Here is a 14,278-nt window from a genome sequence, read left to right as displayed (position 1 = left end):
GATCCAAAACACGTGGCATCTATACACGGTGGAATTTTACATAGCCACTGGAAATAGTATTGTGTCATTTGCAGGGAAGCGGATGGACAAATCATGGTACGTGAAGTAAGGCAAGCTTAGAGACAAACCACATATTCTCTCTCATAGGAGGAATCTGGATCTAAAATACACCAGGACAGGATAAAGTACACAGGACGGCGGGCACTCACACACGGTGAGCCCGAAGGAGGAGATTCTCAGGGGTGGCACACAAAGGCGCAATGGCTCTGGGCCTCTGGTTATATAAAATAATATTTTTTCAAAATGAATTCCAGAAAGTGGAAACAAGAGGGTTTTTTTCTTTGTTATTGCTTTTGTTCTTTTCTTTTTGTTTTGTGTGTTCACTTTTCTGCTTTAGGAGGGGAAGGGGGACACGGAAATGGAGGGACACGGGGGAACAGAGGCAGCAGTGGTCCTCACTGGACACTGTGTTGAAATGAGCTGTACAACTGGGTGAGGATGGGAGGGGAGAGCTGGGAGAGAGCGAGGGGAGGGGTGGCACTGTCCAAAGAGAAATGCACTCGCTGCCTGACTTCCGGATCCGTGACCGCTCTGAGAGGCAAGTCCCTGCCCTCTTCTCACACATCCTGGGGAATGGTGCCTGTGTGGTCACCCTGGCTCACAGCCCTCACTGGTCCCCAGGGTGACCTGCACATCCACCCTCCGGTCCACTGCCCCACCATCACAGACAGGCTGCTCTGCCACCGCTACCTCCTCCCTGCCACCCGCAGAACCCTGGGCTGCTTGGTCTGCAGAAACCAGAGCAGTGGCCCTTGCCATGCTGGGCCTAGGGAAGAAGCCAGTGGGGCGTCTCTGGGCTGGATGGAAACTCAGGAACTAAGCTCTCGGGTGCCGATGGGGAAAAGTACTCACCGAAGCAAACCAAGCCGGCGAGGCTTCCGCGGGCAGGCCCGCCCTCCTGTGGCCTCCTGCGCTACCGCAGCTGGGGCTGAGCAGCAGCTGGGGCTGAGCAGCGTTAAGAGGCTGAGCAGCTTTAGATGCCTGACTGGCTTTCTGGCCAGGGAGTTGGATCCGGGCACCTAGGGCCCACAGGGTCCACTGCCCTGTCAGCAGGGATTTCCCCAGGTCTGAGTTTGGCTTTTGCCTTTCTCCATGTGCAGCCCTGTAGGTCACTCACGGCACCAGAACATTTTGCACCTCCATCCTGGCCCTTTCTCCCTCACACTCCCACTAAGGACTTAAAGCCGCGCCTGCATCCAAACACTGGGGCTGCCGGCCTGCGCCTGCTGTGCTGTTTGGACACTTTCTAGCGTCCCTCTTGGTTTCATCTCGGAGCTGGAGCTGCTCAGGAGTGAGCTGTAAAACTGACACACTCGGAGGGGCTGTCAACACTTTATTGTGACCAATTTGAAGCTGAATTCCACTGTGTTGAGAATATATGTTGCAAAAGTTCTAGTCCTCTAATGTACTGGTTTGCAAGATTTCTACTCTTTTAGCACGCTGGTTTAATGTTCCAACATCATGTCTGTCTTGGACACTGGATGTGTTGTACAAGTGTTGAATTATCACAACTTTTTCCACCAGTCTCAGAAAAGAGTACGTTGGAAAGCCATAGCTATCCCTGTGTAACCCTGTGCATTTCCCAGCTCTGCCCGTTTGCTCTGTGTACGCAAGCCCCGTGGCTAAGCACATGTATCTACTGAACTGTGGACTCTTCTGATAAGTTGCCACTTCTTATGCTTAGTGTATGCTCCCAGTTTAATTTTTGGGTCCATTGTCTCAATATATCTGTGTCTTTATGTTTAAAGCCATTATATAGTGCATTATATAGTACATTATATATATGTACTATATATATAGTACATTATATATATGCATTATGTAGTACAGTTTTATTTTTCATTGGCTCTGACAATGTCACGCTCCTAATATTTATACCATTAACATTTAATGTAAGTAGGGGCATAGTCAGATTTGGGTCTTCCATTGTGTTGTCGATTTTGTTGGTTCCCCTCCTCCCTTCCTTTGGATAATTTGATTTTTTGTATGTGTTAGTGGTTGCTAATCTTCTAGAACACCAGGGTCACTGTTTTAGGGCACCAGCTCTCCGCGCTTTCTCAGAGATGCTTCCCTTTGTTCTCCACGCCATTCATTGATCCACTTTTAGTCATCTGACATTTCTTTCTGCCCTTTCCAGTCTACTGAGCCCATCCAAGCAGCTTCTGACTTCACTTCATCTCTTTTCCAGTTTGTTTTTCTTTTTCTTTCTTTAAAACAGGGTCTGATGTGGCCAAGGCTGTAGGCTTGACCTTGCAATTCGTTCTTAACCTCCTAAGTGCTGAGATAGCCCAGATTTTATTCATTTTGTCTTTTTTTTTTTTTAACAATTTCTCTTTCTCTGCCATCAACTCCTATAGTTCTGTCTGTTTTAAGCGTGCTAACCATTGCTTCGTGGAGCTTCATGACAGATGATCGCCGCTGTGAGTCCTGGTCAGATCATGCCAGCACCTGTATATCTTGGGGCCAGCATCCATTGGTTGTTTTCTCTCTTGAAGATCCATCACGAAAGCCGGATGTGGCGGTGCACACCTGTAATCTCAGCACCCAGGACACTGAGACTCGAGGATCCAGAATTCAAGGCTTCATAGCAAAATGCTGTCTCCAAAAATAGATGACATGTTCATACTCTGTGTGTTTCTTTTGGGTTGTGTTGTGGACATGGGAATATAGTAACCTGGGGTGGTGGTGTGCATGTGACAAGGCCACATCACAATCCTCTGGGAAATACCGGGGCTCTCTGAGGCCATGGGTCCAGCCAGACTCCAGCCCCGGGTCTAGTCGTATTGTCTGATGGTTAGAGCTCCTCTCCCTGTGGCAGAGCCTCTTCCTGGGCTGTCGGTCTTTCCCTCCCTTCTCCTGGGCTAGCCCCTTCCCTTCCCTCATCTGTCAATGGTCATCCAAGGTTTGCACACTCAGCCCTCCCCTCTGCATGCCTCTGGTCACGGCCTGCCTGTGGCCCGCCGGGGACCCCACTCCAGATGCCCCAGGTGGAGGAGTGCATGGGAAGCCTCCTGCCCCTTCTGCCCTCCCCCCCAACTTCACACATGGGAAACCTGAGGGTCCCCCGGCTCCCCTCCACCTGTGCACCCGTCTGCTCCTCGCAGCCATCCCCTCCTCTCCAGCATCCTCTCCTGGAGCGCCCCTTCCAGAGGCCCGCAGAGCTGGGGGGCGGAGGGGAGGGAGGGGCTCTGCACCCCACAGCAACCAGGGTGGCGGCTGGGAGGGGTGCACGCACTGGGAAGCAAGCGCACACTTGGGAGTCCATGCAGGGAGCAGAATACACAGCACGGCCGCACGCAGCGCCTCTGCCTGTGCTCCAGCTGGGGAGCAGGGCCGCCATCTCCCAGTCCACCTCCTGGCTCCAGGCAGGGATCCAAGGCTCCCCGGCAGTGTCCGAGTGTGAAAACCCGCACCTCCCTTCACACCAGAGTCCTCGTCTTAGAACTCCTGCTGTAGTCACCCAGATTCTAAGAGGGGCAAAGGGGCCAGCCATTGAGAAATCAACTATGAGGGCGTGAAGAAAGCAGGGGTGAACTGGCAAGTCTCACCCCAACACGCCAGCGCTGCCACCAGCACGGGCATGGGCCAGAGAAGCCGAGCCCTGGCCGGGGAAGGAGCGACGTGACACGGGCCAGGTTGAGGGTGGACCGGGCACAAAGGCGCCTTGTGCGCTGGAGGCCGCAGGCTGGGCCAGGCCGCGCCCTGTGAAGCAGGGACACGCCTCCTGTGTGCCAAAACACCCAGAAATCGCACTTCCTCACTGTTTGGGGAAGGAGCTGACAGACTGCAAGAGCAGAGTCCATGTATTCATTCCCACTCATTCACATTCGTGGCCTGCTCCTAGTGAGCAAAGGCCACCATCCCTTTGTGTGTATGTTGGCACTAGAACTTGAACTCAGGGCCTTGAGTTCTTGCTTGGCTTTTTCCCCTCGAGGCTGGTGCTATAGCATTGGAGCCACACCTCTACTTCTGTCTTTTAGCTGATTAGCTAGAGATGAGAGTCTCAAGGATTTTTCTGCCCGGTCTGGCTTCCATCACAATCCTCAGATCTCAGCTGCCTCACTAGACAGGATTATAGGTGTGAGCCAAAGCTCTGAAATGTTTTCTTCATGGCAAAATAAGGATAAGAAATAAATGTGTGTATGTGAATACGTACACACAGCTATGGTGAGGAAACGGGTGAACATGAATATTTACTATAAAGGTATATGGATACACCTTTATGAATATTTTATTATGTGGGTATGAGCATTCTTGTGTGTTGACATGTGTGCTTACTGTTGGGCATGTGTGTTATGTATGTATACTTCTACATATATGTATATGCTGTGTTTGCACAGATGAATAAATGGGCTATCCAGATACCATATATATGTGTGAACGTGTATATTGTGAGAGATGTGCATCTGTGTGGCACACATAGATGACATGTATACACACTTACATGAGCATGGGTGTGCAGTGAGTGTACTGTGTATACGTGTACGCCTGCACATACAGAATGTCAATGTGTGTGTGTGTGTGTGTGTGTATCTGTGCTGTATGAATGCGTGTGTGTGTGAATGTGGCTATCTGTGCTGTGTGTGTGTGTGTGTGAATGTGGCTATCTGTGCTGTGTGTGTGTGTGTGTATATGGATATCTGTGCTCTGTGTGTGTGTGTGTGAATATGGATATCTGTGCTCTGTGTGTGTGTGTGTGTGTGTGTGAATATGGATATCTGTGCTCTGTGTGTGTGTGTGTGTGAATGTGGCTATCTGTGCTGTGTGTGTGTGTGTGTGAATGTGGCTATCTGTGCTGTGTGTGTGTGTGTGTGTGTGTGTGTGTGAATGTGGCTATCTGTGCTGTGTGAATGTGTGTGTGTGAATATGGATACCTGTGCTCTGTGTGTGTGTGTGTGAATATGGATATCTGTGCTGTGTGTGTGTGTGTGAATGTGGATATCTGTGCTGTGTGTGTGTGTGTGTGTGAATGTGGATATCTGTGCTGTGTGTGTGTGTGTGTGTGAATGTGGCTATCTGTGCTGTGTGAATGTGTGAATGTGTGTGTGTGTGAATGTAGATATCTGTGCTCTGTGTGTGTGTGTGTGTGTGTGAATGTGGCTATCTGTGCTGTGTGTGTGTGTGTGTGTGTGAATGTGGCTATCTGTGCTGTGTGTGTGTGTGTGTGTGTGTGTGTGAATGTGGCTATCTGTGCTGTGTGTGTGTGTGTGTGTGTGTGAATGTGGCTATCTGTGCTGTGTGTGTGTGTGTGTGTGTGAATGTGGCTATCTGTGCTGTGTGTGTGTGTGTGTGAATGTGGCTATCTGTGCTGTGTGTGTGTGTATGTGTGAATGTGGATATCTGTGCTGTGTGTGTGTGTGTGTGTGAATGTGGCTATCTGTGCTGTGTGTGTGTGTGTGTGTGTGTGTGTGGATCTGTGCTGTGTGAATGCGTGTGTGTGTGAATGTGGATATCTGTGCTGTGTGTGTGTGAATGTGTGTGTGTGTGTGAATGTGTGTGTGTGTGAATGTGTGTGTGTGTGAATGTGGATATCTGTGCTCTGTGTGTGTGTGTGTGTGTGAATGTGGCTATCTGTGCTCTGTGTGTGTGTGTGTGTGTGAATGTGGATATCTGTGCTCTGTGTGTGTGTGTGTATGTGGATATCTGTGCTCTGTGTGTGTGTGTGTGTGTGAATGTGGATATCTGTGCTCTGTGTGTGTGAATGTGTGTGTGTGTGAATGTGTGTGTGTGTGAATGTGGATATCTGTGCTCTGTGTGTGTGTGTGTGTGTGAATGTGGCTATCTGTGCTCTGTGTGTGTGTGTGCTGTGTGTGTGTGTGAATGTGTGTGTGTGCTGTGTGTGTGTGTGAATGTGTGTGTGTGCTGTGTGTGTGTGTGTGTGAATGTGGATATCTGTGCTCTGTGTGTGTGTGTGTGTGTGTGAATGTGGCTATCTGTGCTCTGTGTGTGTGTGTGTGTGAATGTGGATATCTGTGCTCTGTGTGTGTGTGTGTGTGTATGTGGATATCTGTGCTCTGTGTGTGTGTGTGTGTGTGAATGTGGATATCTGTGCTCTGTGTGTGTGAATGTGTGTGTGTGAATGTGTGTGTGTGTGAATGTGGATATCTGTGCTCTGTGTGTGTGTGTGTGTGTGAATGTGGATACCTGTGCTCTGTGTGTGTGTGTGCTGTGTGTGTGTGTGAGTGGGTGTCTCGTGGGCACTTCTGCATCCCCTGCTCCAGGCTGGCTGGAGCTCCTCTGTCTCCCACAGCTCCCTGAGCCCTGCCCTCAAGGCAGCGTCCCTCGGGGCTGCGTCCTCCTTTTGTGGGCACAGCAAGCCTTTTGGGAGAGAAGAGGGGCCTGGGCACACAGGTGGACCAGCTCCAACTGGCCACAGCTACCCATAGCCGCCTGCCACAGGCCCAGACACGCCGGTCTAGCTCAGCTCAGCTCAGCTCCCTTCCCTGGCAGTGATTATCTCCAGCCCTTGGCCCTGCCCCGCCCCACCCCACCCCCACCCCGCCCTGCCCCACCCCACCCCACTCCGCCCTGCCCTGCCCTCTCCTGCCCCTCTGCACCCGGCCTGTAGCCGTCCCCAATCTGCGTTCACTCCCCCAAACCCTCCCATGTTTCTGACGACTCCCTATTCCATGTCTATAGCTTTACTGCTGTGCGGCACAGGGCAAACTGCACCTCGCTAGCCGCACGGTCTCCCAACTTTGGAATATTATACTGCTGGGAAGTTGTCATCACAATCAGGACAAACACCACATCCTCACACCCACACTGAGAAACCCATCTCCTCCCAGCTTCATCCAGGCAATCGCAGATACATTTTCTTAACCAAAGATTAATGTGTGTTTTTTTTATAATTTTACATAAATGTCAAGATACACTATCTTTACCTTTGATCTTCTGGCTTCTGATACACAGCACAACTATTTTAAGATTCTTCAGTGTTGTTACATTTATGAATACTTTGTTCTTTTTAACTACTGAGTAGTATTCTATTGTGTAGAAATACCAAAATATGCCCACTCATCCTACTCACGGTAGATATTTGGGTTATTTTCAGCAGGCAGCTGTGTCAAATAAAGTATCTCAAGATTTGTGTCCCTATTGCACCTGTTTCTGAGAAATAAAGTTTCCCTTTCTTGTTAGGGGGGAAAATCTTTAGGGGGGGAAAAAGGTAGGCTGTGTGGTAGGTGTCTCCCAAATATTTCAGGAAACTTCCAGATGTTTCCTAAAGTGTCGCCAGAGCGTGAGCTGTACAGTCTACATCTTCACACACCTGGTGTAATCTTCACACACCAGGTATAATCATCTACCTTTAATACTTTAGTTTTTCACATTGCTGGGTGGTGCTTCTCCCTGGAGCTTCAATTTGTGTTGAGCATATTTTATTTGTTTGTTATCTATTTTATCTTATCTTGTTGGTATGCCTGTTCAAATCTGCTGTACATATATTTATGCTGGCTGGTTGTTTTCTTATAATTTACTAATTCAAGTGCCTTTGTTAGATATATAGTTTACAAGGTGAATAAATATTTTCACAAAGGTTTTCTTCTAATCTGAGGCTTGCCTTTTAAGTTTCAGAGTAACGATCTTGAAGGGCAAGATTTCATTTGGAATAAATCAAATGATTTTTTTTTTAGGGGGGTCCTTTATTGTCTGTGATTTCAGGGTACTTTTATGGAAATTTCGTTTTCAAATCCCAAATTACTTATATTTATTTTGCAGTTTTTCTATTATGGAAGTTTAATCATTACATAATGAGACCTTTATTTAACAGTTTTTATATTACACTTGAGCCTGCGACCTATTTCAGGTTGATGCTTTTAATGGCCTGAGGTGAAGGTTTACAGTTTAGGGTTGGCTGGCGGCTGGATGGACTTTCACAAGGCTTCCAATTGTCCCATGTGTTGAGATTTTTCTTGAACTGCCTTGGGACCTTTGTCAAAATCAAAGCCTCACAGGCATGTGAGTGTGACTTTCTACTTCACTGACCTCTTTATTCAATGCCATTGTGCTTTGATTGGCTGGGAGGAACAGAAATGACAAGGCAGTAGAGTAGAACAGAGAGAAGACTTATCTATGATCTAATCAGATCACAGTCTAAGACATAAGGAGAGCAGTAGATGTATAATTGATGGGCGTGCACATGAAATACCTGTCCAGGATGACACTAATGCAAAAATGAAACTAAGCAATGGATCGATTCACCAAGTCTTAGACTGTCATGCTAATGCAATTCTTGCAAAATCTTACGTAAGTATGGTGGTCATATTTGCAAAACCAAAGTTTGAAGCACATAGTTAAATAAGACTCAAAGTATTTGACTCCAGATAGTATAGCAAGATAAAAATGCTAATAATTGATTCTTAATGACTACTTACAATGTTCTTCATGCAAGACTTCTTAAAAGAAATTTATAAATATTTTTAAATTAGGTTATTTCTAGCCGGGCGCCAGTGGCTCACACCTGTAATCCTAGCTACTCAGGAGGCCGAGATCTAAGGATTGGAGTTCAAAGCCAGCCCGGGCAGGAAAGTCCATGAGACTCTTATCTCCAATAAACCACTAGAAAACCAGAAGTGGCGCTGTGGTTCAAGTGGTAGAGTTCTTACCATGAGTTGAAGAGCACAGGGACAGCGCCCAAGCCCAGAGTTCAAACCCCACGACCATCTCAATATACTGAATGAAAAATTATAGGCATTTAAAATCCAAAATGCAGTTCATTTCCTGAAAACATTTTTCCCATGTGGAAATCAGATAAAAGTTGCAGTTTCTGTAGGAGACGCTACACAGTGATATTAATTATAAGCCACCATTCAAGCTGTAGTTAGTTTTCCATGTCAAAAAATAAATCCCGAAGACACCATGAAGACACGTCACTTCTTTCAAAACCATTTACTTTGAGCCCACACCACCTCCTGCCTCTCCTTCTATCTCCCACCAATCACCCAGACTCAGGAATTTCCTGGGCACAGTCTGGGCTGTTCTGGGCTGTTTTCCTAATGAACACATTCTCCCACCTACGTGAGGAATGGCGCGCATTTCCAACACTTAGCCTCTAAGAGCCTAGCACATACAAACGGCCGCCTAGGGGGGAGAAACCCTGCCACCCTACTGGGGGTCCCAGCCTGGGCTTCCTGGGAGGCCAGGCTTGAAATCCTTTCTTGTCACTGGGCCAGCCCTGAGGCTTGAACTCGGGGCCTTGTGCTGTCCCTGTGCTTTTGAACTCAAGGCTAGCACTTTGCCACTTGAGCCACAGCTCAGAAAACCTCTTGGCTGTTTGGTAATTAACTCCAGATAAGAGTCTCACCAGCTTTGCTGCTCGGGCTAGTTGTGAACAGCAGTCCTCAGATCTCGGCCTCCTGAGTAGCTAGGATTACAGGTGTGAGCACCAACGCCAGGCCAGACAGGGAGCTTGGGGAGTGACCTCTGGCCTTGGTAACACAAAACAGTGACGTGATCTCAAGGACTTGCGTCTTTGACAGGAACCTGTGCCATGTCCTACTACCGGACAGTCTGGAGTTGACTGCGGGGAGAGTTTCCGGAGGAACACGCGGCCTGCAGGAAGTTCAGCCGCCCTCCGAGCAAGGTCAGTAGAGAAAGCTGTGTCTGCTCTTCGTGTAATGATTTCTCCAGCCTGTTCTGGTGGGGGGAGGGGGTGGCGTGATGACAGGGAAGCACCTGAGCTCTCTCCAGCCACTCGGCCCAGCCCTGTCAATGAGGCATTGACTACAAGGCAACTACACGCAGGTGGAGAAGCGCGCCAACGAACAAGAATCACACCCAGTAGGCCAGGGCCGAAATCTGCCAGGAGGCGCGGACACGAGGCAGCCACCCGCCCAGCACAGCGGCGGTCTCGGCGGCGCAACCAGCACCCACCTCAAGGTCGCTCCTGAAGGTCACACCTGAAGATCACTCCTGCAGGTCGCTCCTGAAGGTCGCTCCTGCAGGTCCCGAATGGCCGCACAGGACCCAAATCATCCAGAGGCAGGGAGGTTTTACCACCAAGCTGCTGGTGGGCTGGGCCAACGCCAGGCACCCTGAGGCCCGCCTGGCCTGGCCTGGAGACCAGCACTGGGGAGCCCGGGGACCCCGCAAATGCTAGGAGGAGCCATTGGGGAGAGGACAGAGCAGCCGGCCTGCTGCCCACCTCCACCCACTCCCAGACACAGCCACCCTCTCCACATCGGAGACCCGCACGGCCTGCCTGGCCCACGGACGCCGGCACACGGCCCCGAGAGGAGCCATTCAGATGCTCGGGCTGCGCACACACGTGTGCCGGTTCATTACACTCTACCCCCCTCCCCACCCACCGAGCACCTCCATTACACTCACCCCTCCCCCTCCCCACCCCCAGTGCCTCCATTACACTCCACCCCTCCCCCATTACACTCACCCCTCCCCCTCCCCACCCCCAGTGCACCTCTTCCCCTCCCCACCCCCAGTGCCTCCATTACACTCCACCCCTCCCCCTCCCCACCCCCAGTGCCTCCATTACACTCCACCCCTCCCCCTCCCCCCCCCAGTGCACCTCTTCCCCTCCCCACCCCCAGTGCCCGTCCATTACACTCCACCCCTCCCCCTCCCCACCCCCAGTGCACCTTTCCCCCTCCCCACCCACCGAGCACCTCCATTACACTCCACCCCTCCCCCTCCCCACCCCCAGCGCACCCCTCCCCCTCCCCACCCCCAGTGCACATCCATTACACTCCCCCCCTCCCCCTCCCCACCCCCAGTGCCTCCATTACACTCCACCCCTCCCCCTCCCCACCCCCAGTGCACCCTTCCCCCTCCCCACCCCCAGTGCCTCCATTACACTCCACCCCTCCCCCTCCCCCCCAGTGCCCGTCCATTACCCTCCACCCCTCCCCCTCCTCCCTCCCCCTCCCCCTCCTCCCTCCCCCCCCATGTAAACTGGTATACCCAGCAAAGCTAATGTCACAATTGATGGAGAAGCTAAAACCTTTTACAACAAAAACTAGAAGAATTCATGAACACTAAACCAGCACTACAAAGGATTCTAAAGGGAAACATACAATCTGAAGAAGACAAAGTCAAGGAAGCACAGCACTGAATAAAAACCAGGGGAAGACTAGTAAACACAAGAGAGGAAAGAAGCAAGCTACAGAAAACAACAAAATGGCAGGAAACATGACATATTTCTCCATAGTAACGTTAAACATCAACCAGCTCAACTCTCAAACCAAAAGATGGAGGGCAACAGATTGGATCCAAAAGCAAGATCCAATCATTTGTTGTCCCCAAAAAACCCATCTCACAGTCAAAGATAAACACAAATTCCAAGAGAAGGGATGGAAAAAGCATCCAGCAGGAAGGCTGGGGTAGCCACGATATTTTCTGATTAAACACACTTCTCGTTAAAATCGGTAGGAAGAGAAAACAGGTCATTCCATATTCACGAAAGGAATGATTCATGAAAGAGAAATCACAGTGGTCAATAAATGGAACACCTAAATACATCCAACAAACCTTCTTAGACTTACCCAACAGGGAAGGCCTCCATACAATGATACAAAGCACAGGTCAACCAAACAAATTAGCACCGAAGCCTCTGAACTAAATGACACCATAACTCAAATGGACTTAACAGACATCTACAGGGTGTTTCACCCAACAACAACCCAACTCACATTCTTCTCAGCAGCACCTGGACCCTTCTCCAAAATGAATCATATCCTAGGCCAGGCATCCAGCCTGAGAAAACACAAAAGGATGGAGATAACTCCTTGGTTCCTAGGCGATCACAATGGAATCAAGCTAGATGTCACAAGATACTACAGAAAACAGGCACACACTGTTCAGCAACACATGGGTCACTCACTGAACAAAGAAAGGAGGAAATCCAAATGTTCTTACAACTCAATGGAAACATATCATACTGAGACTTCTGGGGTTAGCAAAAGCATCATGAAGAAGTAAGTTCATAGCTCTAAGCATGCACATAAAAAAACTGAAATAGCTCAAGTAAATACCTCTAGCTGCAACTAAAGCTGCTAGAAAAAAAACAGAAACAAACCAAACCCAAAACTACCAGAAGAGAGAGATAGTAACTATTAGGGCAGAAATCAATGGACTAGACTAAAAAAAAACTATATAGTTAGATTGGCCAACATTGTGAATTTGAACAAGTGTTGGTGGAAATGTCGGGGAAAGGAACCCTACTGGAATGTAAACTGGCACAAGCAGTACAGAGAACAGGGTGGGTGTTCCTGGAAAAGTTAAACATAGATCTTCCCTAGGACCCAGCTCTACCACTCCTGGGCATCTACTAGGAACATCACAAGCCAGGATACCATAAAGACACTTGCACAGCCAGGTTCACTGCTGTACGGTTCACAATAGCCAAAGCATGGAAACAGCCCAGATGACCTACAATAGACGAGTGGATCCAAAAACTGTGGTATCTATACACAAAGGAATTCCACATCGCCGTTAGAAAGACTGTCATTTGCAGGGAAATGGAGGGACCTAGAACCACTCATGTTCAGGGAGGTAAGGAAGCTCACAGACACAAACAGCACATGCTTTTTGATGTGGAGAAGCTAGATCTAAAGTACATGACCACATAGTACATTACACAGGACTCTGGGCATTCACACAGCGAGACCAAAGGATATTCTTAGGGGAGGAACATCATATAAAATATTTATCAAGATGAACTCCAGGAAATGGGGGGATTTCTTTCTTTCCTTTTTTTGTCTCGTATGTTTATCTTTGTGGGGAGTAAGGAGGGCACAGAAACGGAGGGACAAAGAGTGAACAAATACAGCAGACACTATGATGAAAATGAATTATACAACTTGTGGGTGGGGCTGGAGGGGAAAACTGGAAGTGAGGGGAGGGGTGACGCTGTCCAAAAAGACATGCGCGCGACACCTGGCTCGTGCAAGGGTAGCTCCTCCGTGCGCCACCTCATGATAATGAGGAAAGAGTAACAGGAGAGTCGAGGGATTCCAGCACACGGGTCAGTTGCGGATGCTGTCGGCAGTGGCGCTGTGGCTCAAGTGGTAGAGTGCTACCCTGGAGCACCAGGAAGCTCAGGGACAGCTCCCAGGCCCCGAGTTCAAGCCCCAGGATTGGCAAAAAAAAGAATGCAGTCAGAAATTCAGTGTAAATCCTACAAAAACAAGACGCATGAGGGAAGGAGCAGGCAGGGAGTGGTGGGTGAGAAGGCTGAAAGGGGTGGTGTCGATCTTCATAGACGGCTTTGTTGAGTGCAACTCCTTTGTACAACTACTAAAGATAACAAAAACATTTAAAAAACAAAAATAAACAAAAGTTTTGGTTTAAGATGATGGAAAGGGACTGAGGGCGAAGCCCCGTAGCGTGCCCGCTGGCGGGGGGGGGGGGGGGGGGGGCGGGGAACAGACTGTCTGTGGTATGTTTCACCAAAAACTCTGAAGACACAGCTTGCTCCAAACCCTGGGATTTGGACACCTACGGGGCGGGGGGGGGGGGGGGGGTGTAGGCGGGGGTTGGAATGTACCCCATCCACGCAGGAGAATTACTGAGCTCAAATCCAGGTCTTTTATTTCTTGTCAGTCCTGGGGCCTGAAGTCTGGGCCTGGGCGCTGTCCCTCAGCTCTTCAGCTCAAGACTAGCGCTCTACCACTTGGGCCACAGCGCCATTTCTGGCTTTTTTCTGCTTATGTGGTGCTGAGGAATCGAACCCAGGGTTTCATGCATGCAAGGCAAGCGCTCTATCACTGAGCCACCTTCCCAGCCCAAATCCAGGTCTTTCATATCAGATTTCAGGCACTTTCCATGACACTACTCTTTAGAGTATTAAAATATGAGTTGTCTGAACTTGAACTCTGGGCACTCTTCGGAACTCAGGCTACAGCCCTGTCCAGTACCCACCCACAAAGCTTCCTGCTCGTCATCCCACAGCATAAGGGGAAGGGCGCTGGGACGCAACTCCCCTCCCCACCCCAGCCATGGGGGTGAGGAGGCCATGTCCCTGGACACACCAGAAACAACTCCACAGTCCTCTGGCTCTCCAGGCTCCTTTGCCCCACGAGTGACCATGCTGAAGATGTGAGGAGGTGAACGTGGCCCGTCTGAGCAGCCGGGGAGTGGACCACAGGGTAGCAGGGGCGCCTTCCTCCCCCGCCTCCTCCTCAAATGTCTCCCCTCCTCCTTCCCAGAAGACCCACCTACTGTACTGAGTCCCAACAAGGGGGCCAATGTTGTTCCCCAAATC

The sequence above is a fragment of the Dipodomys spectabilis genome, unplaced genomic scaffold (assembly GCF_019054845.1).
Source record: "Dipodomys spectabilis isolate Male_0828 unplaced genomic scaffold, ASM1905484v1 ptg000126l, whole genome shotgun sequence".
Taxonomy (NCBI): domain Eukaryota; kingdom Metazoa; phylum Chordata; class Mammalia; order Rodentia; family Heteromyidae; genus Dipodomys; species Dipodomys spectabilis.
This window is presented reverse-complemented; position numbering follows the sequence as displayed.